This window comes from Schistocerca gregaria, chromosome 4 (genome assembly GCF_023897955.1).
Source record: "Schistocerca gregaria isolate iqSchGreg1 chromosome 4, iqSchGreg1.2, whole genome shotgun sequence".
Lineage (NCBI taxonomy): Eukaryota > Metazoa > Arthropoda > Insecta > Orthoptera > Acrididae > Schistocerca > Schistocerca gregaria.
Window position 1 is genome coordinate 2463616 of NC_064923.1, and position 27237 is coordinate 2490852.

Below are 27237 nucleotides of genomic sequence, written 5' to 3' on the forward strand. Positions count from 1 at the left end.
CAACAGTCACCATGCGCACATTCCTCCATAAAAGTAATGTCTCAAACTGTCTACGCTTTGATCGTTTCCTGGAAGACCGGTAGTAGTTTCCGATGAACATCTGGAGGCATTCTGTAATTTGTGGACTATCAGAGTGCTGATGAAACACAGAAAATGCATCGGGATTGAATACAACAGTCACCATGCGCACTTTCCTCCACGGGAGTTATGTCTCAAACAATCTAAGATTTGATCGTTCCCTGGAAGACCAGTAGTAGTTTCCGATGCACATCTTTAGGCATTCTGTAATCTGTGGACTATCAGAATGTTGATGAAAGAGAGAAATTGCATCGGGATTTAATACAACAGTCACTATGCGCCATTTCGTCCATGGGAGTAATGTCTCAAAGAGTTTACGTTTTGATCTTTCCCTGGGTGACAAGTAGTAGTTTCCGATGCACATCTGGAGGCATTCTGTTATCTGTGGACAATCAGAGTGTTGATGAAACACAGAAATTGCATCGGGATTGAATACAACAGTCACCATGCGCACTTTCCTCCACGGAGTAGTGTCTCAAACCATCTACGCTTTGATCGTTCCCTGGAAGACCAGTAGTAGTTTCCCATAAACACCTCGTGGCATTCTGTAATCTGTGGACTGTCAGAGTGTTGATGAAACACAGAAAATGCATCGGGATTGAATACAACAGTCACCATGCGCACTTTCCTCCATGGGAGTAATGTATCAAAGAGTTTACGCTTTGATTGTCCCTTGGAAGACCAGTAGTAGTTTCCGATGCACATTTGGAGGCATTCTGTAGTCTGTGGACCATCAGAGTGTTGTTGAAACACAGAAAATGCATCGGGATTGAATACAACAGTCACCATGCGCACTTTCCTCCACGGGAGTGATGTCTCAAACAGTCTACGCTTTATCCGTTCCCTGGAAGACCAGTAGTAGTTTCCGATGCACATCTGGAGGCATTCTGTAATCTGTGGACTATCAGAATGTTGATGAAACACAGAAATTGCATCGGGATAGAATTCAACAGTCACCATGCGCACTTTCCTTCACGGGAGTTATGTCTCAAACAGTCTACGCTTTGATCGTCCCTTGGAAGACCAGTAGTAGTTTCCGATGCACATCTGGTGGCATTCTGTAATCTGTGGACTTTCAGAGTGTTGATGAATTACAGAAATTGCATTGGGATTGAATACAACAGTCACCATCCGCACTATCCACCATGGGAGTAATGTCTGAAACAGTCTACGCTTTCATCGTTCCCTGGAAGACCAGTAGTAGTTTCCGATAAACACCTCGTGGCATTCTGTAATTTGTGGACTGTCAGAGTGTTGATGAAACACAGAAAACGCATCGGGATTGAATACAACAGTCACCATGCGCACATTCCTCCATGGGAGTAATGTCTCAACGAGTTTACGCTTTGATCGTTCCCTGGAAGACCAGTAGCAGTTTCCGATGCACATCTGGAGGCATTCTGAAATCTGTATAATATCAGGGTGTTGATGAATCACAGAAATTGCACCGATATTGAATACAACAGTCACCATGCGCACATTACTCCATAAAAGTAATGTCTCAAGCAGTCTACGCTTTGATCGTTCCCTGGAAGACCTGTAGTAGTTCCCGATGCACATCTGGAGGCATTCTGTAATCTGTTGCCCATCAGAGTGTTGATGAAACACAGAAATTGCATCGGGATTGAATACAACAGTCACCATGCGCACTTTCCTCCATGGGAGTAATGTCTTAAACAGTGTAAGCTTTGATCGTTCCTGGGAAGACCAGTAGTAGTTTCCGATGCACATCTGGAGGCATTCTGTAATCTGTGGACTATCAGAATGTTGATGAAACAGAGAAATTGCACCGGGATTGAATACAACAGTCACCATGCGCAGTTTCCTCCATGGCAGTAATGTCTCAAAGAGTTTACGCTTTGATCGTTCCCTGGAAGGCCAGTAGTAGTTTCCGATGCTCATCTGGAGGCATTCTGTTATCTATGGACTATCAGAGTGTTGATGAAACACAGAAATTGCATCGGGATTGAATACAACAGTTTCCATGCGCACTTTCCTCCACGGGAGTTATGTCTCAAACAGTCTACGCTTTGATCGTCCCTTGGAAGACCAGTAGTAGTTTCCGATGCACATCTGGTGGCATTCTGTAATCTGTGGACTATCAGAGTGTTGATGAAACACAGAAATTGCATTGGGATTGAATACAACAGTCACCATTCGCACTTTCCTCGATGGGAGTAATGTCTCTAACAGTCTACGCTTTGATCGTTCCCTGGAAGACCAGTAGTAGTTTCCGATGCACATCTGGAGGCATTCTGTAATCTGTGGACTATCAGAGTGTTTATGAAACACAGAAATTGCATCGGGATTAAATACAACAGTTTCCATGCGCACTTTCCTCCACGGGAGTTATGTCGCAAACAGTCTACGCTTTGATCGTCCCTTGGAAGATCAGTAGTAGTTTCCGATGCACATCTGGTGGCATTCTGTAATCTGTGGACTATCAGGATGTTGATGAAACACAGAAATTGCATTGGGATGGAATACAACAGTCACCATTCGCACTTTCCGCCATGGGTGTAATGTCTCTAACAGTCTACGCTTTGATCGTTCCCTGGAAGACCAGTAGTAGTTACCGTTGCACATCTGGAGGCAGTCTGTAATCTGTGGACTATCAGAGTGTTGATGAAACACAGAAATTGCATCGGGATTGAATACAACAGTCACCATGCGCACATTCCTCCATAAAAGTAATGTCTCAAACTGTCTACGCTTTGATCGTTTCCTGGAAGACCGGTAGTAGTTTCCGATGAACATCTGGAGGCATTCTGTAATTTGTGGACTATCAGAGTGCTGATGAAACACAGAAAATGCATCGGGATTGAATACAACAGTCACCATGCGCACTTTCCTCCACGGGAGTTATGTCTCAAACAATCTAAGATTTGATCGTTCCCTGGAAGACCAGTAGTAGTTTCCGATGCACATCTTTAGGCATTCTGTAATCTGGGGACTATCGGAATGTTGATGAAAGAGAGAAATTGCATCGGGATTTAATACAACAGTCACCATGCGCACTTTCGTCCATGGAAGTAATGTCTCAAAGAGTTTACGTTTTAATCTTTCCCTGGGTGACAAGTAGTAGTTTCCGATGCACATCTGGAGGCATTCTGTTATCTGTGGACTATCAGAGTGTTGATGAAACACAGAAATTGCATCGGGATTGAATACAACAGTCACCATGCGCACTTTCCTCCACGGAGTAATGTCTCAAATCATCTACGCTTTGATCGTTCCCTGGAAGACCAGTAGTAGTTTCCCATAAACACCTCGTGGCATTCTGTAATCTGTGGACTGTCAGAGTGTTGATGAAACACAGAAAATGCATCGGGATTGAATACAACAGTCACCATGCGCACTTTCCTCCATGGGAGTAATGTATCAAAGAGTTTACGCTTTGATCGTCCCTTGGAAGACCAGTAGTAGTTTCCGATGCACATTTGGAGGCATTCTGTAATCTGTGGACCATCAGAGTGTTGTTGTAACACAGAAAATGCATCGGGATTGAATACAACAGTCACCGTGCGCACTTTCCTCCATGGGAGTAATGTCTCAAACAATCTACGCTTTATCCGTTCCCTGGAAGACCAGTAGTAGTTTCCGATGCACATCTGGAGGCATTCTGTAATCTGTGGACTATCAGAATGTTGATGAAACACAGAAATTGCATCGGGATTGAATACAACAGTCACCATGCGCACTTTCCTCCATTAGAGTAATGTCCCAAAGAGTTTACGCTTTGATCGTTCCCTGGAAGACCAGTAGTAGTTTCCGATGCACAACTGGAGGCATTCTGTTATCTGTGGACTATCAGAGTGTTAATGAAACACAGAAATTGCATCGGGATTGAATACAACAGTCACCATGCGCACTTTCCTCCATTAGAGTAATGTCTCAAAGAGTTTACGCTTTGATCGTTCCCTGGAAGACCAGTAATAGTTTCCGATCCACATCTGGAGGCATTCTGTTATCTGTGGACTATCAGAGTGTTGATGAAACACAGAAATTGCATCGGGATTGAATACAACAGTCACCATGCGCACTTTCCTCCACGGAGTAATGTCTCAAACCATCTACGCTTTGATCGTTCCCTGGTAGACCAGTAGTAGTTTCTCATAAGCACCTCGTGGCATTCTGTAATCTGTGGACTGTCAGAGTGTTGATGAAACACAGAAAATGCATCGGGATTGAATACAACAGTCACCATGCGCACTTTCCTCCATGGGAGTAATGTATCAAAGAGTTTACGCTTTGATCGTCCCTTGGAAGACCAGTAGTAGTTTCCGATGCACATTTGGAGGCATTCTGTAATCTGTGGACCATCAGAGTGTTGTTGAAACACAGAAAATGCATCGGGATTGAATACAACAGTCACCATGCGCACTTTCCTCCATGGGAGTAATGTCTCAAACAGTCTACGCTTTATCCGTTCCCTGGAAGACCAGTAGTAGTTTCCGATGCACATCTGGAGGCATTCTGTAATCTGTGGACTATCAGAATGTTGATGAAACACAGAAATTGCATCGGGATTGAATACAACAGTCACCATGCGCACTTTCCTCCATTGGAGTAATGTCTCAAAGAGTTTACGCTTTGATCGTTCCCTGGAAGACCAGTAGTAGTTTCCGATGCACATCTGGAGGCATTCTTTTATCTGTGGACTATCAGAGTGTTGATGAAACACAGAAATTGCATCGGGATTGAATACAACAGTCACCATGCGCACTTTCTTCCATGGGAGTAACGTCTCAAACAGTCTACGATTTGATCGTTCAGAGGAAGACCAGTAGTAGTTTCCGATGCACATTTGGAGAAATTCTGTAATCTGTGGAGTATCAGAGTGTTGATGAAACACAGAAATTGCATCGGGATTGAATACAACAGTCACCATGCGCACTTTCCTCCAATAGAGTAATGTCTCAAACAGTCTACGCTTTGATCGTTCCCAGGAAGACCAGCAGTAGGTTCCGATGCACATCTGGAAGCATTCTGTAACCTGTGGACTATCAGTGTGTTGATGAAAGACAGAAAATGCATCGGGATTGAATACAACAGTCAGGATGCGCAATTTCCTCCATGGGAGTAATGTCTCAAACTGTCTACGCTTTGATCGTTCCCTAGAAGACCAGTAGTAGATCCCGATGCACATCTGGAGGCATTCTGTAATTTGTGGACCATCGGAGTTTTGATGAAACACAGAAATTGCATCGGGATTGAATACAACAGTCGCCATGCGCACTTTCCTCCATGGGAGTAATGTCTCAAACAGTCTACGCTTTATCCGTTCCCTGGAAGACCAGTAGTAGTTTCCGATGCACATCTGGAGGCATTCTGTAATGTGTGGACTATTAGAATGTTGATGAAACACAGAAATTGCATCGGGATGGAATACAACAGTCACCATGCGCACTTTCCTCCATGGGAGTAATGTCTCAAAGAGTTTACGCTTTGATCGTTCCCTGGAAGACCAGTAGTAGTTTCAGATGCACATCTGGTCGCATTCTGTAATGTTTAGACTATCAAAGTGTTGATGAAACACAGTAATTGCATCGGGATTGAATACAACAGTCACCATACGCACTTTCCTCCATGTTTTTAATGTCTCTAACAGTCTACGCTTTGATCGTTCCCTGGAAGGCCAGTAGTAGTTTCCGATGCACATCTGGAGGCATTCTGTAATCTGTGGAGTATCAGAGTGTTTATGAAACACAGAAATTGCATCGGGATTGAATACAACAATCACCATGCGCACATTCCTCCATAAAAGTAATGTCTCAAACAGTCTACGCTTTGATCGTTCCCTGGAAGACCAGTAGTAGTTTCCGATGCACATCTGGAGGCATTCTGTAATCTGTGGACTATCAGAGTGTTGATGACACACAGAAATTGCATCAGGATTGAATACAACAGTCACCTTGCGCACATTCCTCCATAAAAGTAATGTCTCAAACAGTCTACGCTTTGATCGTTCCCTGGAAGACCAGCAGTATTTTCCGATGCTCATCTGGTGGCATTCTGTAATCTGTGGACTATCAGAGTGTTGATGAAACACAGACATTGCAATGGGATTGAATACAACAGTCACCATCCGCACTTTCCTCCATGGGAGTAATGTCTGAAACAGTCTACGTTTTCATCGTTCCCTGGAAGACCAGTAGTAGTTTCCGATCCACACCTCGTAGCATTCTGTAATCTGTGGACTGTCAGAGTGTTGATGAAACACAGAAATTGCATCCTGATTGAATACAACAGTCACCATGCGCACTTTCCTCCATGGGAGTAATGTCTCAACGAGTTTACGCTTCGATCGTTCCCTGGAAGACCAGTAGCAGTTTCCGATGCACATCTGGAGGAATTCTAAAATCTGTGGACTATCAGAGTGTTGATGAAACACAGAAATTGCATCGATATTGAATACAACAGTCACCATGCGCACCTTACTCCATAAAAGTAATGTCTCAAGCAGTCTACGCTTTGATGGTTCCCTGGAAGACCAGTAGTAGTTCCCGATGCACATCTGGAGGCATTCTGTAATCTGTGGACCATCAGAGTGTTGATGAAACACAGAAATTGCATCGGGAATGAATACAACAGTCACCATGCGCACTTTCCTCCATGGGAGTAATGTCTTAAACAGTCTACGCTTTGATCGTTCCCTGGAAGACCAGTAGTTGTTTCCGATGCACATCTGGAGGCATTCTGTAATCTGTGGACTATCAGAGTGTTGATGAAACACGGAAAATGCATCGGGATTGAATACAACAATCACCATGCGCACTTTCCTCCATGGGAATAATGTCTCAAACAGTCTACGTTTTGATCGTTCCCACGAAGACCAGTAGTAGGTTCCGATGCACATCTGGAGTCATTCTGTAACCCGTGGACTATCAGAGTGTTGATGAAAGACAGAAAATGCATCGCGATTGAATACAACAGTCACGATGCGCAATTTCCTCCTTGGGAGTAATGTCTCAAAGAGTATATGTTTTGATCGTTCCCTGGAAGACCAGTAGTAGTTTGCGATGCACATCTGGAGGTATTCTGTAATCTGTGGACTATCAGAGTTTTGATGAAACACAGTAATTGCATTGGTATTGAATACAACAGTCACCATCCGCACTTTCCTCCATGGGAGTAATGTCTGAAACAGTCTATGCCTCCATCGTTCCCCGGAAGACCAGTAGTAGTTTCCGATCCTCATCTCTTGGCATTCTGTAATCTGTGGACTATCAGAGTGTTGATGAAACACAGAAAATGCATCGGTATTGAATACAACAGTCTCCATGCGCACTTCCCTCCATGGGAGTAATGTCTCAAAGAGTTTACGCTTTAATCGTTCCCTGGAAGACCAGTACCAGTTTCCGATGCACATCTGGAGGCATTCTGTAATATGTAGACTATCAGAGTGTTGATAAAACACAGAAATTGCATCGGGATTGAATACAACAGTCACCTTGCGCACATTCCTCCATAAAAGTAATGTCCCAAACAGTCTACGCTTTGATCGTTCCCTGGAAGACCAACAGTAGTTTCCGATGCTCATCTGGTGGCATTCTGTAATCTGTGGACTATCAGAGTGTTGATGAAACACAGAAATTGCATTGGGATTGAATACAACAGTCACCATCCGCACTTTCCTCCATGGGAGTAATGTCTGAAACAGTCTACGTTTTCATCGTTCCCTGGAAGACCAGTAGTAGTTTCCGATCCACACCTCGTGGCATTCTGTAATCTGTGGACTGTCAGAGTGTTGATGAAACACAGAAAATGTATCGGGATTGAATACAACAGTCACCATGCGCACTTTACTCCATGGGAGTAATGTCTCAACGAGTTTACGCTTCGATCGTTCCCTGGAAGACCAGTAGCAGTTTCCGATGCACATCTAGAGGCATTCTAAAATCTGTGGACTATCAGAGTGTTGATGAAACACAGAAATTGCATCGATATTGAATACAACAGTCACCATGCGCACATTACTCCATAAAAGTAATGTCTCAAGCAGTCTACGCTTTGATGGTTCCCTGGAAGACCAGTAGTAGTTCCAGATGCACATCTGGAGGCATTCTGTAATCTGTGGACCATCAGAGTGTTGATGAAACAGAGAAATTGATTCGGGATTGAGTACAACAGTCACCGTGCGCACTTTCCACCATGGGAGTAATGTCTTAAACAGTCTACGCTTTGATCGTTCCCTGGAAGACCAGTAGTTGTTTCCGATGCACATCTGGAGTCATTCTGTAACCTGTGGACTATCAGAGTCTTGATGAAAGACAGAAAATGCATCGGGATTGAATACAACAGTCACGATGCGCAATTTCCTCCATGGGAGTAATGTCTCAAAGAGTATATGTTTTGATCGTTCCCTGGAAGACCAGTAGTAGTTTGCGGTGCACATCTGGAGGTATTCTGTAATCTGTGGACTATCAGAGTGCTGATGAAACAGAGTAATTGCTTCGGGATTGAATACAACAGTCATCGTACGCACATTCCTCCATAAAAGTAGTGTCTCAAACAGACTACGCTTTGATCGTAACCTGGAAGACCAGTAGTAGTTTCCGATGCACATCTGGTGGCATTCTCTAATCTGTAGACTATCAGAGTTTTGATGAAACACAGTAATTGCATTGGTATTGAATACAACAGTCACCATCCGCACTTTCCTCCATGGGAGTAATGTCTGAAACAGTCTATGCCTCCATCGTTCCCCGGAAGACCAGTAGTAGTTTCCGATCCACACCTCGTGGCATTCTGTAATCTGTGGACTGTCAGAGTGTTGATGAAACACAGAAAATGTATCGGGATTGAATACAACAGTCACCATGCGCACTTTACTCCATGGGAGTAATGTCTCAAAGAGTTTACGCTTTGATCGTTCCCTGGAAGACCAGTAGTAGTTTCGATGCACATCTGGAGGCATTCTGTTATCTATGGACTATCAGAGTGTTGATGAAACACAGAAATTGCATCGGGATTCAATACAACAGTCACCATGCGCACTTTCCTGTACGGGAGTAATATCTCAAACAATCTACGCTTTGATCGTTCCCTGGAAGACCAGTAGTAGTTTCCGATGCGAATCTGGTCGCATTCTGTAATGTGTAGACTATCAGAGTGTTGATGAAACACAGTAATTGCATCGGGATTGAATACAACAATCACCATGCGCACTTTCCTCCATGGGAGTAATGTCTCTAACAGTCTACGCTTTGATCGTTCCCTGGAAGACCAGTAGTAGTTTCCGATCCACATCTCTTGGCATTCTGTAATCTGTGGACTATCAGAGTGTTGATGAAACACAGAAAATGCATCGGGATTGAATACAACATTCACCATGCGCACTTCCCTCCATGGGAGTAATGTCTCAAAGAGTTTACGCTTTGATCGTTCCCTGGAAGACCAGTAGTAGTTTCGATGCACATCTGGAGGCATTCTGTTATCTATGGACTATCAGAGTGTTGATGAAACACAGAAATTGCATCGGGATTCAATACAACAGTCACCATGCGCACTTTCCTGTACGGGAGTAATATCTCAAACAATCTACGCTTTGATCGTTCCCTGGAAGACCAGTAGTAGTTTCCGATGCACATCTGGTCGCATTCTGTAATGTGTAGACTATCAGAGTGTTGATGAAACACAGTAATTGCATCGGGATTGAATACAACAGTCACCATGCGCACTTTCCTCCATGGGAGTAATGTCTCTAACAGTCTACGCTTTGATCGTTCCCTGGAAGACCAGTAGTAGTTTCCGATGCACATCTGGTGGCATTCTGTAATCTGTGGACTATCAGCGTGTTGATGAATCACAGAAATTGCATCGGGATTGAATACAACAGTCTCTAGGCGGACTTTCCTCCACGGGAGTTATGTCTCATACAGTCTACGCTTTGATCGTCCCTTGGAAGACCAGTAGTAGTTTCCGATGCACATCTGTTGGCATTCTGTAATCTGTGGACTATCAGGGTGTTGATGAAACACAGAAATTGCATTGGTATTGAATACAACAGTCGCCATCCGCACTATCCTCCGTGGGAGTAATGTCTCAAACAGTCTACGCTTTATCCGATCCCTGGAAGACCAGTAGTAGTTTCCGATGCACATCTGGAGGCATTCTGTTATCTGTGGACAATCAGAGTGTTGATGAAACACAGAAATTGCATCGGGATTGAATACAACAGTCACCATGCGCACTTTCCTCCATAAAAGTAATGTCTCAAACTGTCTACGCTTTGATCGTTTCCTGGAAGAGCGGTAGTAGTTTCCGATGAACGTCTGGAGGCATTCTGTAATTTGTGGACTATCAGAGTGCTGATGAAACACAGAAAATGCATCGGGATTGAATACAACAGTCACCATGCGCACCTTCCTCCACGGGAGTTATGTCTCAAACATTCTACGATTTGATCGTTCCCTAGAAGACCAGTAGTAGTTTCCGATGCACATCTGGTGGCATTCTGTAACGTGTAGACCATCAAAGTGTTGATGAAACACAGTAATTGCATCGGGATTGAATACAACAGTCACCATTCGCACTTTCCTCCATGGGTGTAATTTCTTTAACAGTCTACGCTTTGATCGTTCCCTGGAAGACCAGTAGTAGTTTCCGATGCACATCTGGAGGCATTCTGTAATCTGTGGACTATGAAAATGTTGATGAAACACAGAAATAGCATCGGGATTGAATACAACAGTCACCATGCGCACTTTCCTCCATGGGAGTAATGTCTCAAAGAGTTTACGCTTTCATCGTTTACTGGAAGACCATTAGTAGTTTCCGATTAACACCTCGTGGCATTCTGTAATCTGTGGACTGTCAGAGTGTTGATGAAACACAGAAAATGCATCGGGATTGAATACAACAGTCACCATGCGCACTTTCCTACATGGGAGTAATGTCTCAAAGAGTTTACGCTTTGATCGTCCCTTAAAAAACCAGTAAAAGTTTCCGATGCACATCTGGAGGAATTCTGTAATCTGTGGACTATCAGAGTGTTGATGAATCACGGAAATTGCATCCGGATTGAATACAACAGTCACCATGCGCACTTTCTTCCATGGGAGTAATGTCTCAAACAGTCTACGATTTGATCGTTCCCAGGAAGACCAGTAGTAGTTTCCGATGCACATCTGGAGGCATTCTGTTATCTTTGGACTATCAGAGTGTTGATGAAACACAGAAATTGCATCGGGATTGAATACAACATTCACCATGCGCACTCTCCTCCACGGGAGTAATGTCTCAAACCATCTATGCTTTGATCGTTCCCTGGAAGGCCAGTAGTAGTTTCCGATGCACACGTGGTCGCATTCTGTAATGTGTAGACTATCAGAGTGTTGATGAAACACAGAAATAGCATCGGGATTAAATACAACAGTCACCATGCGCACTTTCCTCCATGGGGGTAATGTCTGAAACAGTCTACGCTTTATCCTTTCCCTGGAAGACCAGTAGTAGTTTCCGATGCACATCTGGAGGCATTCTGTAATCTGTGGACTATTAGAATGTTGATGAAACACAGAAATTGCATCGGGATTGAATACAACAGTCACCACGCGCACTTTCCTCCATGGGAGTAATGTCTAAAAGAGTTTACGCTATGATCGTTCCCTGGAAGACCATTAGTAGTTTCCGATAAACACCTCGTGGCATTCTGTAATCTGTGGACTGTCAGAGTGTTGATGAAACACAGAAAATGCATCGGGATTGAATACAACAGTCACCATGCGCACTTTCCTCCATGGGAGTAATGTCTCAAAGAGTTTACGCTTTGATCGTCCCTTGGAAGACCAGTAGTAGTTTCCGATGCACATCTGGAGGCATTCTGTAATCTGTGGACCATCAGAGTGTTGATGAAATACAGAAATTGCATCGGGATTGAATACAACAGTCACCATGCGCACTTTCCTCCATGGGAGTAATGGTTTAAACAGTCTACGCTTTGATCGTTCCCTGGAAGACCAGTAGTAGCTTCCGATGCACATCTGGAGGCATTCTGTAATCTGTGGACTATCCGAATGTTGATGAAACACAGAAATTGCATCGGGATTGAATACAACAGTCACCATGCGCACTTTCCTCCATGGCAGTAATGTCTCAAAGAGTTTACGCTTTGATCGTTCCCTGGAAGACCAGTAGTAGTTTCCGATGCACATCTGGAGGCATTGTGTTATCTATGGACTATCAGAGTGTTGATGAAACACAGAAATTGCATCGGGATTGATACAAGAGTCACCATGCGCACTTTCCAGTACGGGAGTAATATCTCAAACAATCTACGCTTTGATCGTTCCCAGGAAGACCAGTAGTAGTTTCCGATGCACATCTGGTCGCATTCTGTAATGTGTAGACTATCAGAGTGTTGATGAAACACAGTAATTGCATCGGGATTGTATACAACAGTCACCATGCGCACTTTCCTCCATGGGAGTAATGTCTCTAACAGTCTACGCTTTGATCGTTCCCTGGAAGACCAGTAGTAGTTTCCGATGCACATCTGGTGGCATTCTGTAATCTGTGGACAATCAGAGTGTTGATGAAACACAGAAATTGCATCGGGATTGAATACAACAGTCTCCAGGCGCACTTTCCTCCACGGGAGTTATGTCTCAAACAGTCGACGCTTTGATCGTCCCTTGGAAGAACAGTAGTAGTTTCCGATGCACATCTGGTGGCATTCTGTAATCTGTGGACTGTCAGAGTGTTGATGAAACACAGAGAATGCATCGGGATTGAATACAACAGTCACCATGCGCACTTTCCTCCATGGGAGTAATGTATCAAAGAGTTTACGTTTTGATCGTCCCTTGGAAGACCAGTAGTAGTTTCCGATGGACATCTGGAGGCATTCTGTTGTATGTGGACCATCAGAGTGTTGATGAAACACAGAAATTGCATCGGGATTGAATACAAAAGTCACCATACTCACTTTCCTTCATGAAAGTAATGTCTCAAAAACTCAACGCTTTGATCGTTCCCTGGAAGACCAATAGTAGTTTCCGATGAACATCTGGAGGCATTCTGTAATTTGTGGACTATCAGAGTGCTGATGAAACACAGAAAATGCATCGGGATTGATTACAACAGTCACTATGCGCACTTTCCTCCACGGGAGTTATGTCTCAAACAATCTACGATTTGATCGTTCCCTGAAAGACCAGTAGTAGTTTCCGATGCCCATCTGGTGGCATTCTGTAATGTGTAGACCATCAAAGTGTTGATGAAACACAGTAATTGCATCGGGCTTGAATACAACAGTCACCATTCGCACTTTACTCCATGGGTGTAATTTCTCTAACAGTCTACGATTTGATCGTTCGCTGAAAGACCAGTAACGGTTTCCGATGCACATCTGGAGGCATTCTGTTATCTGTGGACTATCAGAGTGTTGATGAAACACAGAAATTGCATCGGGATTGAATACAACAGTCACCATGCTCACTTTACTCCATGGGTGTAATATCTCAAACAATCTACGCTTTGATCGTTCCCAGGAAGACCAGTAGTAGTTTCCGATGCACATCTGGTCGCATTCTGTAATGTGTAGACTATCAGAGTGTTGATGAAACACAGTAATTGCATCGGGATTGAATACAACAGTCACCATGCGCACTTTCCTCCATGGGAGTAATGTCTCAAACCATCTATGCTTTGATCGTTCCCTGGAAGACCAGTAGTAGTTTCCGATGCACACCTGGTCGCATTCTGTAATGTGTAGACTATCAGAGTGTTGATGAAACACAGAAATTGCATCGGGATTGAATACAACAGTCACCATGCGCACTTTCCTCAATGGGAGTAATGTCTCAAACAGTCTACGCTTTATCCGTTCCCTGGAAGACCAGTAGTAGTTTCCGATGCACATCTGGAGGCATTCTGTAATCTGTGGACTATTAGAATGTTGATGAAACACAGAAATTGCATCGGGATTGAATACAACAGTCACCATGCGCACTTTCCTCCATGGGAGTAATGTCTCAAAGAGTTTACGCTTTGATCGTTCCCTGGAAGACCAGTAGTAGTTTCCGATGCACATCTGGAGGCATTCTGTTATCTGTGGACTATCAGAGTGTTGATGAAACACAGAAATTGCATCTGGATTGAATACAGCAGTCACAATGCGCACTTTCTTCCATGGGAGTAATGTCTCAACAGTCTACGATTTGATCGTTCCCAGGAAGACCAGTAGTAGTTTCCGATGCACATTTGGAGGCATTCTGTAATCTGTGGAGTATCAGAGTGTTGATGAAACACAGAAATTGCATCGGGATTGATTACAACAGTCACCATCCGCACAATCTTCCATGGGAGTAATGTCTGAAACAGTCTACGCTTTCATCGTTTACTGGAAGACCATTAGTAGTTTCCGATTAACACCTCGTGGCATTCTGTAATCTGTGGACTGTCAGAGTGTTGATGAAACACAGAAAATGCATCGGGATTGAATACAACAGTCACCATGCGCACTTTCTTCCATGGGAGTAATGTCTCAACAGTCTACGATTTGATCGTTCCCAGGAAGACCAGTAGTAGTTTCCGATGCACATCTGTTGGCATTCTGTAATCTGTGGACTATCAGGGTGTTGATGAAACACAGAAATTGCATTGGTATTGAATACAACAGTCGCCATCCGCACTATCCTCCGTGGGAGTAATGTCTCAAACAGTCTACGCTTTATCCGATCCCTGGAAGACCAGTAGTAGTTTCCGATGCACATCTGGAGGCATTCTGTTATCTGTGGACAATCAGAGTGTTGATGAAACACAGAAATTGCATCGGGATTGAATACAACAGTCACCATGCGCACATTCCTCCATAAAAGTAATGTCTCAAACTGTCTACGCTTTGATCGTTTCCTGGAAGAGCGGTAGTAGTTTCCGATGAACGTCTGGAGGCATTCTGTAATTTGTGGACTATCAGAGTGCTGATGAAACACAGAAAATGCATCGGGATTGAATACAACAGTCACCATGCGCACCTTCCTCCACGGGAGTTATGTCTCAAACATTCTACGATTTGATCGTTCCCTGGAAGACCAGTAGTAGTTTCCGATGCACATCTGGTGGCATTCTGTAACGTGTAGACCATCAAAGTGTTGATGAAACACAGTAATTGCATCGGGATTGAATACAACAGTCACCATTCGCACTTTCCTCCATGGGTGTAATTTCTTTAACAGTCTACGCTTTGATCGTTCCCTGGAAGACCAGTAGTAGTTTCCGATGCACATCTGGAGGCATTCTGTAATCTGTGGACTATGAAAATGTTGATGAAACACAGAAATAGCATCGGGATTGAATACAACAGTCACCATGCGCACTTTCCTCCATGGGAGTAATGTCTCAAAGAGTTTACGCTTTCATCGTTTACTGGAAGACCATTAGTAGTTTCCGATTAACACCTCGTGGCATTCTGTAATCTGTGGACTGTCAGAGTGTTGATGAAACACAGAAAATGCATCGGGATTGAATACAACAGTCACCATGCGCACTTTCCTACATGGGAGTAATGTCTCAAAGAGTTTACGCTTTGATCGTCCCTTAAAAAACCAGTAGTAGTTTCCGATGCACATCTGGAGGAATTCTGTAATCTGTGGACTATCAGAGTGTTGATGAATCACGGAAATTGCATCCGGATTGAATACAACAGTCACCATGCGCACTTTCCTCCATGGGAGTAATGTCTCAAACCATCTATGCTTTGATCGTTCCCTGGAAGACCAGTAGTAGTTTCCGATGCACACCTGGTCGCATTCTGTAATGTGTAGACTATCAGAGTGTTGATGAAACACAGAAATTGCATCGGGATTGAATACAACAGTCACCATGCGCACTTTCCTCAATGGGAGTAATGTCTCAAACAGTCTACGCTTTATCCGTTCCCTGGAAGACCAGTAGTAGTTTCCGATGCACATCTGGAGGCATTCTGTAATCTGTGGACTATTAGAATGTTGATGAAACACAGAAATTGCATCGGGATTGAATACAACAGTCACCATGCGCACTTTCCTCCATGGGAGTAATGTCTCAAAGAGTTTACGCTTTGATCGTTCCCTGGAAGACCAGTAGTAGTTTCCGATGCACATCTGGAGGCATTCTGTTATCTGTGGACTATCAGAGTGTTGATGAAACACAGAAATTGCATCTGGATTGAATACAGCAGTCACAATGCGCACTTTCTTCCATGGGAGTAATGTCTCAACAGTCTACGATTTGATCGTTCCCAGGAAGACCAGTAGTAGTTTCCGATGCACATTTGGAGGCATTCTGTAATCTGTGGAGTATCAGAGTGTTGATGAAACACAGAAATTGCATCGGGATTGATTACAACAGTCACCATCCGCACAATCTTCCATGGGAGTAATGTCTGAAACAGTCTACGCTTTCATCGTTTACTGGAAGACCATTAGTAGTTTCCGATTAACACCTCGTGGCATTCTGTAATCTGTGGACTGTCAGAGTGTTGATGAAACACAGAAAATGCATCGGGATTGAATACAACAGTCACCATGCGCACTTTCTTCCATAGGAGTAATGTCTCAACAGTCTACGATTTGATCGTTCCCAGGAAGACCAGTAGTAGTTTCCGATGCACATCTGGTGGCATTCTGTAATGTGAAGACTATCAGAGTGTTGATGAAACACAGTAATTCAATCGGGATTAAATACAACAGTCACCATGCGCACCTTCCTCCATGGGAGTAATGTCTCTAACAGTCTACGCTTTGCTCGTTCCCTGGAAGACCAGTAGTAGTTTCCGATGCACATCTGGTGGCATTCTGTAACGTGTAGACCATCAAAGTGTTGATGAAACACAGTAATTGCATCGGGATTGAATACAACAGTCACCATTCGCACTTTCCTCCATGGGTGTAATTTCTTTAACAGTCTACGCTTTGATCGTTCCCTGGAAGACCAGTAGTAGTTTCCGATGCACATCTGGAGGCATTCTGTAATCTGTGGACTATGAAAATGTTGATGAAACACAGAAATAGCATCGGGATTGAATACAACAGTCACCATGCGCACTTTCCTCCATGGGAGTAATGTCTCAAAGAGTTTACGCTTTCATCGTTTACTGGAAGACCATTAGTAGTTTCCGATTAACACCTCGTGGCATTCTGTAATCTGTGGACTGTCAGAGTGTTGATGAAACACAGAAAATGCATCGGGATTGAATACAACAGTCACCATGCGCACTTTCCTACATGGGAGTAATGTCTCAAAGAGTTTACGCTTTGATCGTCCCTTAAAAAACCAGTAGTAGTTTCCGATGCACATCTGGAGGAATTCTGTAATCTGTGGACTATCAGAGTGTTGATGAATCACGGAAATTGCATCCGGATTGAATACAACAGTCACCATGCGCACTTTCTTCCATGGGAGTAATGTCTCAAACAGTCTACGATTTGATCGTTCCCAGGAAGACCAGTAGTAGTTTCCGATGCCCATCTGGTGGCATTCTGTAATGTGTAGACCATCAAAGTGTTGATGAAACACAGTAATTGCATCGGGCTTGAATACAACAGTCACCATTCGCACTTTACTCCATGGGTGTAATTTCTCTAACAGTCTACGATTTGATCGTTCGCTGAAAGACCAGTAACGGTTTCCGATGCACATCTGGAGGCATTCTGTTATCTGTGGACTATCAGAGTGTTGATGAAACACAGAAATTGCATCGGGATTGAATACAACAGTCACCATGCTCACTTTACTCCATGGGTGTAATATCTCAAACAATCTACGCTTTGATCGTTCCCAGGAAGACCAGTAGTAGTTTCCGATGCACATCTGGTCGCATTCTGTAATGTGTAGACTATCAGAGTGTTGATGAAACACAGTAATTGCATCGGGATTGAATACAACAGTCACCATGCGCACTTTCCTCCATGGGAGTAATGTCTCAAACCATCTATGCTTTGATCGTTCCCTGGAAGACCAGTAGTAGTTTCCGATGCACACCTGGTCGCATTCTGTAATGTGTAGACTATCAGAGTGTTGATGAAACACAGAAATTGCATCGGGATTGAATACAACAGTCACCATGCGCACTTTCCTCAATGGGAGTAATGTCTCAAACAGTCTACGCTTTATCCGTTCCCTGGAAGACCAGTAGTAGTTTCCGATGCACATCTGGAGGCATTCTGTAATCTGTGGACTATTAGAATGTTGATGAAACACAGAAATTGCATCGGGATTGAATACAACAGTCACCATGCGCACTTTCCTCCATGGGAGTAATGTCTCAAAGAGTTTACGCTTTTATCGTTCCCTGGAAGACCAGTAGTAGTTTCCGATGCACATCTGGAGGCATTCTGTTATCTGTGGACTATCAGAGTGTTGATGAAACACAGAAATTGCATCTGGATTGAATACAGCAGTCACAATGCGCACTTTCTTCCATGGGAGTAATGTCTCAACAGTCTACGATTTGATCGTTCCCAGGAAGACCAGTAGTAGTTTCCGATGCACATTTGGAGGCATTCTGTAATCTGTGGAGTATCAGAGTGTTGATGAAACACAGAAATTGCATCGGGATTGATTACAACAGTCACCATCCGCACAATCTTCCATGGGAGTAATGTCTGAAACAGTCTACGCTTTCATCGTTTACTGGAAGACCATTAGTAGTTTCCGATTAACACCTCGTGGCATTCTGTAATCTGTGGACTGTCACAGTGTTGATGAAACACAGAAAATGCATCGGGATTGAATACAACATTCACCATGCGCACTCTCCTCCACGGGAGTAATGTCTCAAACCATCTATGCTTTGATCGTTCCCTGGAAGGCCAGTAGTAGTTTCCGATGCACACCTGGTCGCATTCTGTAATGTGTAGACTATCAGAGTGTTGATGAAACACAGAAATAGCATCGGGATTAAATACAACAGTCACCATGCGCACTTTCCTCCATGGGGGTAATGTCTGAAACAGTCTACGCTTTATCCTTTCCCTGGAAGACCAGTAGTAGTTTCCGATGCACATCTGGAGGCATTCTGTAATCTGTGGACTATTAGAATGTTGATGAAACACAGAAATTGCATCGGGATTGAATACAACAGTCACCACGCGCACTTTCCTCCATGGGAGTAATGTCTAAAAGAGTTTACGCTATGATCGTTCCCTGGAAGACCATTAGTAGTTTCCGATAAACACCTCGTGGCATTCTGTAATCTGTGGACTGTCAGAGTGTTGATGAAACACAGAAAATGCATCGGGATTGAATACAACAGTCACCATGCGCACTTTCCTCCATGGGAGTAATGTCTCAAAGAGTTTACGCTTTGATCGTCCCTTGGAAGACCAGTAGTAGTTTCCGATGCACATCTGGAGGCATTCTGTAATCTGTGGACCATCAGAGTGTTGATGAAATACAGAAATTGCATCGGGATTGAATACAACAGTCACCATGCGCACTTTCCTCCATGGGAGTAATGGTTTAAACAGTCTACGCTTTGATCGTTCCCTGGAAGACCAGTAGTAGCTTCCGATGCACATCTGGAGGCATTCTGTAATCTGTGGACTATCCGAATGTTGATGAAACACAGAAATTGCATCGGGATTGAATACAACAGTCACCATGCGCACTTTCCTCCATGGCAGTAATGTCTCAAAGAGTTTACGCTTTGATCGTTCCCTGGAAGACCAGTAGTAGTTTCCGATGCACATCTGGAGGCATTGTGTTATCTATGGACTATCAGAGTGTTGATGAAACACAGAAATTGCATCGGGATTGATACAAGAGTCACCATGCGCACTTTCCAGTACGGGAGTAATATCTCAAACAATCTACGCTTTGATCGTTCCCAGGAAGACCAGTAGTAGTTTCCGATGCACATCTGGTCGCATTCTGTAATGTGTAGACTATCAGAGTGTTGATGAAACACAGTAATTGCATCGGGATTGTATACAACAGTCACCATGCGCACTTTCCTCCATGGGAGTAATGTCTCTAACAGTCTACGCTTTGATCGTTCCCTGGAAGACCAGTAGTAGTTTCCGATGCACATCTGGAGGCATTCTGTTATCTGTGGACTATCAGAGTGTTGATGAAACACAGAAATTGCATCTGGATTGAATACAGCAGTCACAATGCGCACTTTCTTCCATGGGAGTAATGTCTCAAACAGTCTACGATTTGATCGTTCCCAGGAAGACCAGTAGTAGTTTCCGATGCACATTTGGAGGCATTCTGTAATCTGTGGAGTATCAGAGTGTTGATGAAACACAGAAATTGCATCGGGATTGATTACAACAGTCACCATCCGCACAATCTTCCATGGGAGTAATGTCTGAAACAGTCTACGCTTTCATCGTTTACTGGAAGACCATTAGTAGTTTCCGATTAACACCTCGTGGCATTCTGTAATCTGTGGACTGTCAGAGTGTTGATGAAACACAGAAAATGCATCGGGATTGAATACAACAGTCACCATGCGCACTTTCCTACATGGGAGTAATGTCTCAAAGAGTTTACGCTTTGATCGTCCCTTAAAAAACCAGTAGTAGTTTCCGATGCACATCTGGAGGCATTGTGTTATCTATGGACTATCAGAGTGTTGATGAAACACAGAAATTGCATCGGGATTGATACAAGAGTCACCATGCGCACTTTCCAGTACGGGAGTAATATCTCAAACAATCTACGCTTTGATCGTTCCCAGGAAGACCAGTAGTAGTTTCCGATGCACATCTGGTCGCATTCTGTAATGTGTAGACTATCAGAGTGTTGATGAAACACAGTAATTGCATCGGGATTGTATACAACAGTCACCATGCGCACTTTCCTCCATGGGAGTAATGTCTCTAACAGTCTACGCTTTGATCGTTCCCTGGAAGACCAGTAGTAGTTTCCGATGCACATCTGGTGGCATTCTGTAATCTGTGGACTATCAGAGTGTTGATGAAACACAGAAATTGCATCGGGATTGAATACAACAGTCTCCAGGCGCACTTTCCTCCACGGGAGTTATGTCTCAAACAGTCTACGCTTTGATCGTCCCTTGGAAGAACAGTAGTAGTTTCCGATGCACATCTGGTGGCATTCTGTAATCTGTGGACTGTCAGAGTGTTGATGAAACACAGAGAATGCATCGGGATTGAATACAACAGTCACCATGCGCACTTTCCTCCATGGGAGTAATGTCTCAAAGAGTTTACGTTTTGATCGTCCCTTGGAAGACCAGTAGTAGTTTCCGATGGACATCTGGAGGCATTCTGTTGTATGTGGACCATCAGAGTGTTGATGAAACACAGAAATTGCATCGGGATTGAATACAAAAGTCACCATACTCACTTTCCTTCATGAAAGTAATGTCTCAAAAACTCAACGCTTTGATCGTTCCCTGGAAGACCAATAGTAGTTTCCGATGAACATCTGGAGGCATTCTGTAATTTGTGGACTATCAGAGTGCTGATGAAACACAGAAAATGCATCGGGATTGATTACAACAGTCACTATGCGCACTTTCCTCCACGGGAGTTATGTCTCAAACAATCTACGATTTGATCGTTCCCTGAAAGACCAGTAGTAGTTTCCGATGCCCATCTGGTGGCATTCTGTAATGTGTAGACCATCAAAGTGTTGATGAAACACAGTAATTGCATCGGGCTTGAATACAACAGTCACCATTCGCACTTTACTCCATGGGTGTAATTTCTCTAACAGTCTACGATTTGATCGTTCGCTGAAAGACCAGTAACGGTTTCCGATGCACATCTGGAGGCATTCTGTTATCTGTGGACTATCAGAGTGTTGATGAAACACAGAAATTGCATCGGGATTGAATACAACAGTCACCATGCTCACTTTACTCCGTGGGTGTAATATCTCAAACAATCTACGCTTTGATCGTTCCCAGGAAGACCAGTAGTAGTTTCCGATGCACATCTGGTCGCATTCTGTAATGTGTAGACTATCAGAGTGTTGATGAAACACAGTAATTGCATCGGGATTGAATACAACTGTCACCATGCGCACTTTCCACCATGGGAGTAATATCTCAAACAGTCTACGCTTTATCCGTTCCCTGGAAGACAAGTAGTAGTTTCCGATGCACATCTGGAGGCATTCTGTAATCTGTGGACTATTAGAATGTTGATGAAAGACAGAAATTGCATCGGGATTGAATACAACAGTCACCACGCGCACTTTCCTCCATGGGAGTAATGTCTAAAAGAGTTTACGCTTTGATCGTTCCCTGGAAGACCATTAGTAGTTTCCGATAAACACCTCGTGGCATTCTGTAATCTGTGGACTGTCAGAGTGTTGATGAAACACAGAAAATGCATCGGGATTGAATACAACAGTCACCATGCGCACTTTCCTCCATGGGAGTAATGTCTCAAAGAGTTTACGCTTTGATCGTCCCTTAGAAGACCAGTAGTAGTTTCCGATGCACATCTGGAGGCATTCTGTAATCTGTGGACCATCAGAGTGTTGATGAAACACAGAAATTGCATCGGGATTGAATACAACAGTGACCATGCGCACTTTCCTCCATGGGAGTAATGGTTTAAACAGTCTACGCTTTGATCGTTCCCTGGAAGACCAGTAGTAGCTTCCGATGCACATCTGGAGGCATTCTGTAATCTGTGGAGTATCAGAATGTTGATGAAACACAGAAATTGCATCGGGATTGAATACAACAGTCACCATGCGCACTTTCCTCCATGGCAGTAATGTCTCAAAGAGTTTACGCTTTGATCGTTCCCTGGAAGACCAGTAGTAGTTTCCGATGCACATCTGGAGGCATTGTGTTATCTATGGACTATCAGAGTGTTGATGAAACACAGAAATTGCATCGGGATTGATACAAGAGTCACCATGCGCACTTTCCAGTACGGGAGTAATATCTCAAACAATCTACGCTTTTATCGTTCCCAGGAAGACCAGTAGTAGTTTCCGATGCACATCTGGTCGCATTCTGTAATGTGTAGACTATCAGAGTGTTGATGAAACACAGTAATTGCATCGGGATTGAATACAACAGTCACCATGCGCACTTTCCTCCATGGGAGTAATGTCTCAAACCATCTATGATTTGATCGTTCCCTGGAAGACCAGTAGTAGTTTCCGATGCACACCTGGTCGCATTCTGTAATGTGTAGACTATCAGAGTGTTGATGAAACACAGAAATTGCATCGGGATTGAATACAACAGTCACCATGCGCACTTTCCTCAATGGGAGTAATGTCTCAAACAGTCTACGCTTTATCCGTTCCCTGGAAGACCAGTAGTAGTTTCCGATGCACATCTGGAGGCATTCTGTAATCTGTGGACTATTAGAATGTTGATGAAACACAGAACTTGCATCGGGATTGAATACAACAGTCACCATGCGCACTTTCCTCCATGGGAGTAATGTCTCAAAGAGTTTACGCTTTGATCGTTCCCTGGAAGACCAGTAGTAGTTTCCGATGCACATCTGGAGGCATTCTGTTATCTGTGGACTATCAGAGTGTTGATGAAACACAGAAATTGCATCGGGATTGAATACAGCAGTCACAATGCGCACTTTCTTCCATGGGAGTAATGTCTCAAACAGTCTACGATTTGATCGTTCCCAGGAAGACCAGTAGTAGTTTCCGATGCACATTTGGAGGCATTCTGTAATCTGTGGAGTATCAGAGTGTTGATGAAACACAGAAATTGCATCGGGATTGATTACAACATTCACCATCCGCACAATCTTCCATGGGAGTAATGTCTGAAACAGTCTACGCTTTCATCGTTTACTGGAAGACCATTAGTAGTTTCCGATTAACACCTCGTGGCATTCTGTAATCTGTGGACTGTCAGAGTGTTGATGAAACACAGAAAATGCATCGGGATTGAATACAACAGTCACCATGCGCACTTTCCTACATGGGAGTAATGTCTCAAAGAGTTTACGCTTTGATCGTCCCTTAAAAAACCAGTAGTAGTTTCCGATGCACATCTGGAGGCATTCTGTAATCTGTGGACCATCAGAGTGTTGATGAAACACAGAAAATGCATCGGGATTGAATACAACAGTCACCATGCGCACTTTCCTCCATGGGAGTAATGTCTCAAACAGTCTACGCTTCATTAGTTCCCTGGAAGACCAGTAGTAGTTTCCGATGCACATCTGGAGGCATTCTGTAATCTGTGGACTATCAGAATGTTGATGAAACACAGAAATTGCTTCGGGATTGAATACAACAGTCACCATGCGCACTTTCCTCCATGGGAGTAATGTCTCAAAGAGTTTACGCTTTGATCGTTCCCTGGAAGACCAGTAGTAGTTTCCGATTCACATCTGGAGGCATTCTGTTATCTGTGGACTATCAGAGTGTTGATGAAACACAGAAATTGCAGCGGGATTGAATACAACAGTCACCATGCTCACTTTCCTCCATGGGAGTAATGTCTGAAACAGTCTACGTTTTCATCGTTCCCTGGAAGACCAGTAGTAGTTTCCGATAAACACCTCGTGGCATTCTGTAATCTGTGGACTGTCAGAGTGTTGATGAAACACAGAAAATGCATCGGGATTGAATACAACAGTCACCATGCGCACTTTTCTCCATGGGAGTAATGTCTCAAAGAGTTTACGCTTTGATCGTCCCTTGGAAGACCAGTAGTAGTTTCCGATTCACATCTGGAGGCATTCTGTAATCTGTGGACCATCAGAGTGTTGATGAAACACAGAAAATGCATCGGGATTGAATACAACAGTCACCATGCGCACTTTCCTCCATGGGAGTAATGTCTCAAACAGTCTACGCTTTATCCGTTCCCTGGAAGACCAGTAGTAGTTTCCGATGCACATCTGGAGGCATTCTGTAATCTGTGGACTATCAGAGTGTTGATGAATCACGGAAATTGCATCCGGATTGAATACAACAGTCACCATGCGCACTTTCTTCCATGGGAGTAATGTCTCAAACAGTCTACGATTTGATCGTTCCCAGGAAGACCAGTAGTAGTTTCCGATGCACATCTGGAGGCATTATGTTATCTTTGGACTATCAGAGTGTTGATGAAACACAGAAATTGCATCGGGATTGAATACAACAGTCACCATGCGCACTCTCCTCCACGGGAGTAATGTCTCAAACCATCTATGCTTTGATCGTTCCCTGGAAGACCAGTAGTAGTTTCCGATGCACACCTGGTCGCATTCTGTAATGTGTAGACTATCAGAGTGTTGATGAAACACAGAAATAGCATCGGGATTGAATACAACAGTCACCATGCGCACTTTCCTCCATGGGAGTAATGTCTCAAACAGTCTACGCTTTATCCGTTCCCTGGAAGACCAGTAGTAGTTTCCGATGCACATCTGGAGGCATTCTGTAATCTGTGGACTATTAGAATGTTGATGAAACACAGAAATTGCATCGGGATTGAATACAACAGTCACCACGCGCACTTTCCTCCATGGGAGTAATGTCTAAAAGAGTTTACGCTTTGATCGTTCCCTGGAAGACCATTAGTAGTTTCCGATAAACACCTCGTGGCATTCTGTAATCTGTGGACTGTCAGAGTGTTGATGAAACACAGAAAATGCATCGGGATTGAATACAACAGTCACCATGCGCACTTTCCTCCATGGGAGTAATGTCTCAAAGAGTTTACGCTTTGATCGTCCCTTGGAAGACCAGTAGTAGTTTCCGATGCACATCTGGAGGCATTCTGTAATCTGTGGACCATCAGAGTGTTGATGAAACACAGAATTTGCATCGGGATTGAATACAACAGTGACCATGCGCACTTTCCTCCATGGGAGTAATGGTTTAAACAGTCTACGCTTTGATCGTTCCCTGGAAGACCAGTAGTAGCTTCCGATGCACATCTGGAGGCATTCTGTAATCTGTGGACTATCAGAATGTTGATGAAACACAGAAATTGCATCGGGATTGAATACAACAGTCACCATGCGCACTTTCCTCCATGGCAGTAATGTCTCGAAGAGTTTACGCTTTGATCGTTCCCTGGAAGACCAGTAGTAGTTTCCGATGCACATCTGGAGGCATTGTGTTATCTATGGACTATCAGAGTGTTGATGAAACACAGAAATTGCATCGGGATTGATACAAGAGTCACCATGCGCACTTTCCAGTACGGGAGTAATATCTCAAACAATCTACGCTTTTATCGTTCCCAGGAAGACCAGTAGTAGTTTCCGATGCACATGTGGTCGCATTCTGTAATGTGTAGACTATCAGAGTGTTGATGAAACACAGTAATTGCATCGGGATTGAATACAACAGTCACCATGCGCACTTTTCTCCATGGGAGTAATGTCTCTAACAGTCTACGCTTTGATCGTTCCCTGGAAGACCAGTAGTAGTTTCCGATGCACATCTGGTGGCATTCTGTAATCTGTGCACTATCAGAGTGTTGATGAAACACAGAAATTGCATCGGGATTGAATACAACAGTCTCCAGGCGCACTTTCCTCCACAGGAGTTATGTCTCAAACAGTCTACGCTTTGATCGTCCCTTGGAAGAACAGTAGTAGTTTCCGATGCACATCTGGTGGCATTCTGTAATCTGTGGACTGTCAGAGTGTTAATGAAACACAGAAATTGCATTGGGATTGAATACAACAGTCGCCATCCGCACTATCCTCCATGGGAGTAATGTCTGAAACAGTCTACGCTTTCATCGTTCCCTGGAAGACCAGTAGTAGTTTCCGATAAACACCTCGTGGCATTCTGTAATCTGTGGACTGTCAGAGTGTTGATGAAACACAGAGAATGCATCGGGATTGAATACAACAGTCACCATGCGCACTTTCCTCCATGGGAGTAATGTCTCAAAGAGTTTACGTTTTGATCGTCCCTTGGAAGACCAGTAGTAGTTTCCGATGGACATCTGGAGGCATTCTGTTGTATGTGGACCATCAGAGTGTTGATGAAACACAGAAATTGCATCGGGATTGAATACAAAAGTCACCATACTCACTTTCCTTCATGAAAGTAATGTCTCAAAAACTCAACGCTTTGATCGTTCCCTGGAAGACCAATAGTAGTTTCCGATGAACATCTGGAGGCATTCTGTAATTTGTGGACTATCAGAGTGCTGATGAAACACAGAAAATGCATCGGGATTGAATACAACAGTCACTATGCGCACTTTCCTCGACGGGAGTTATGTCTCAAACAATCTACGATTTGATC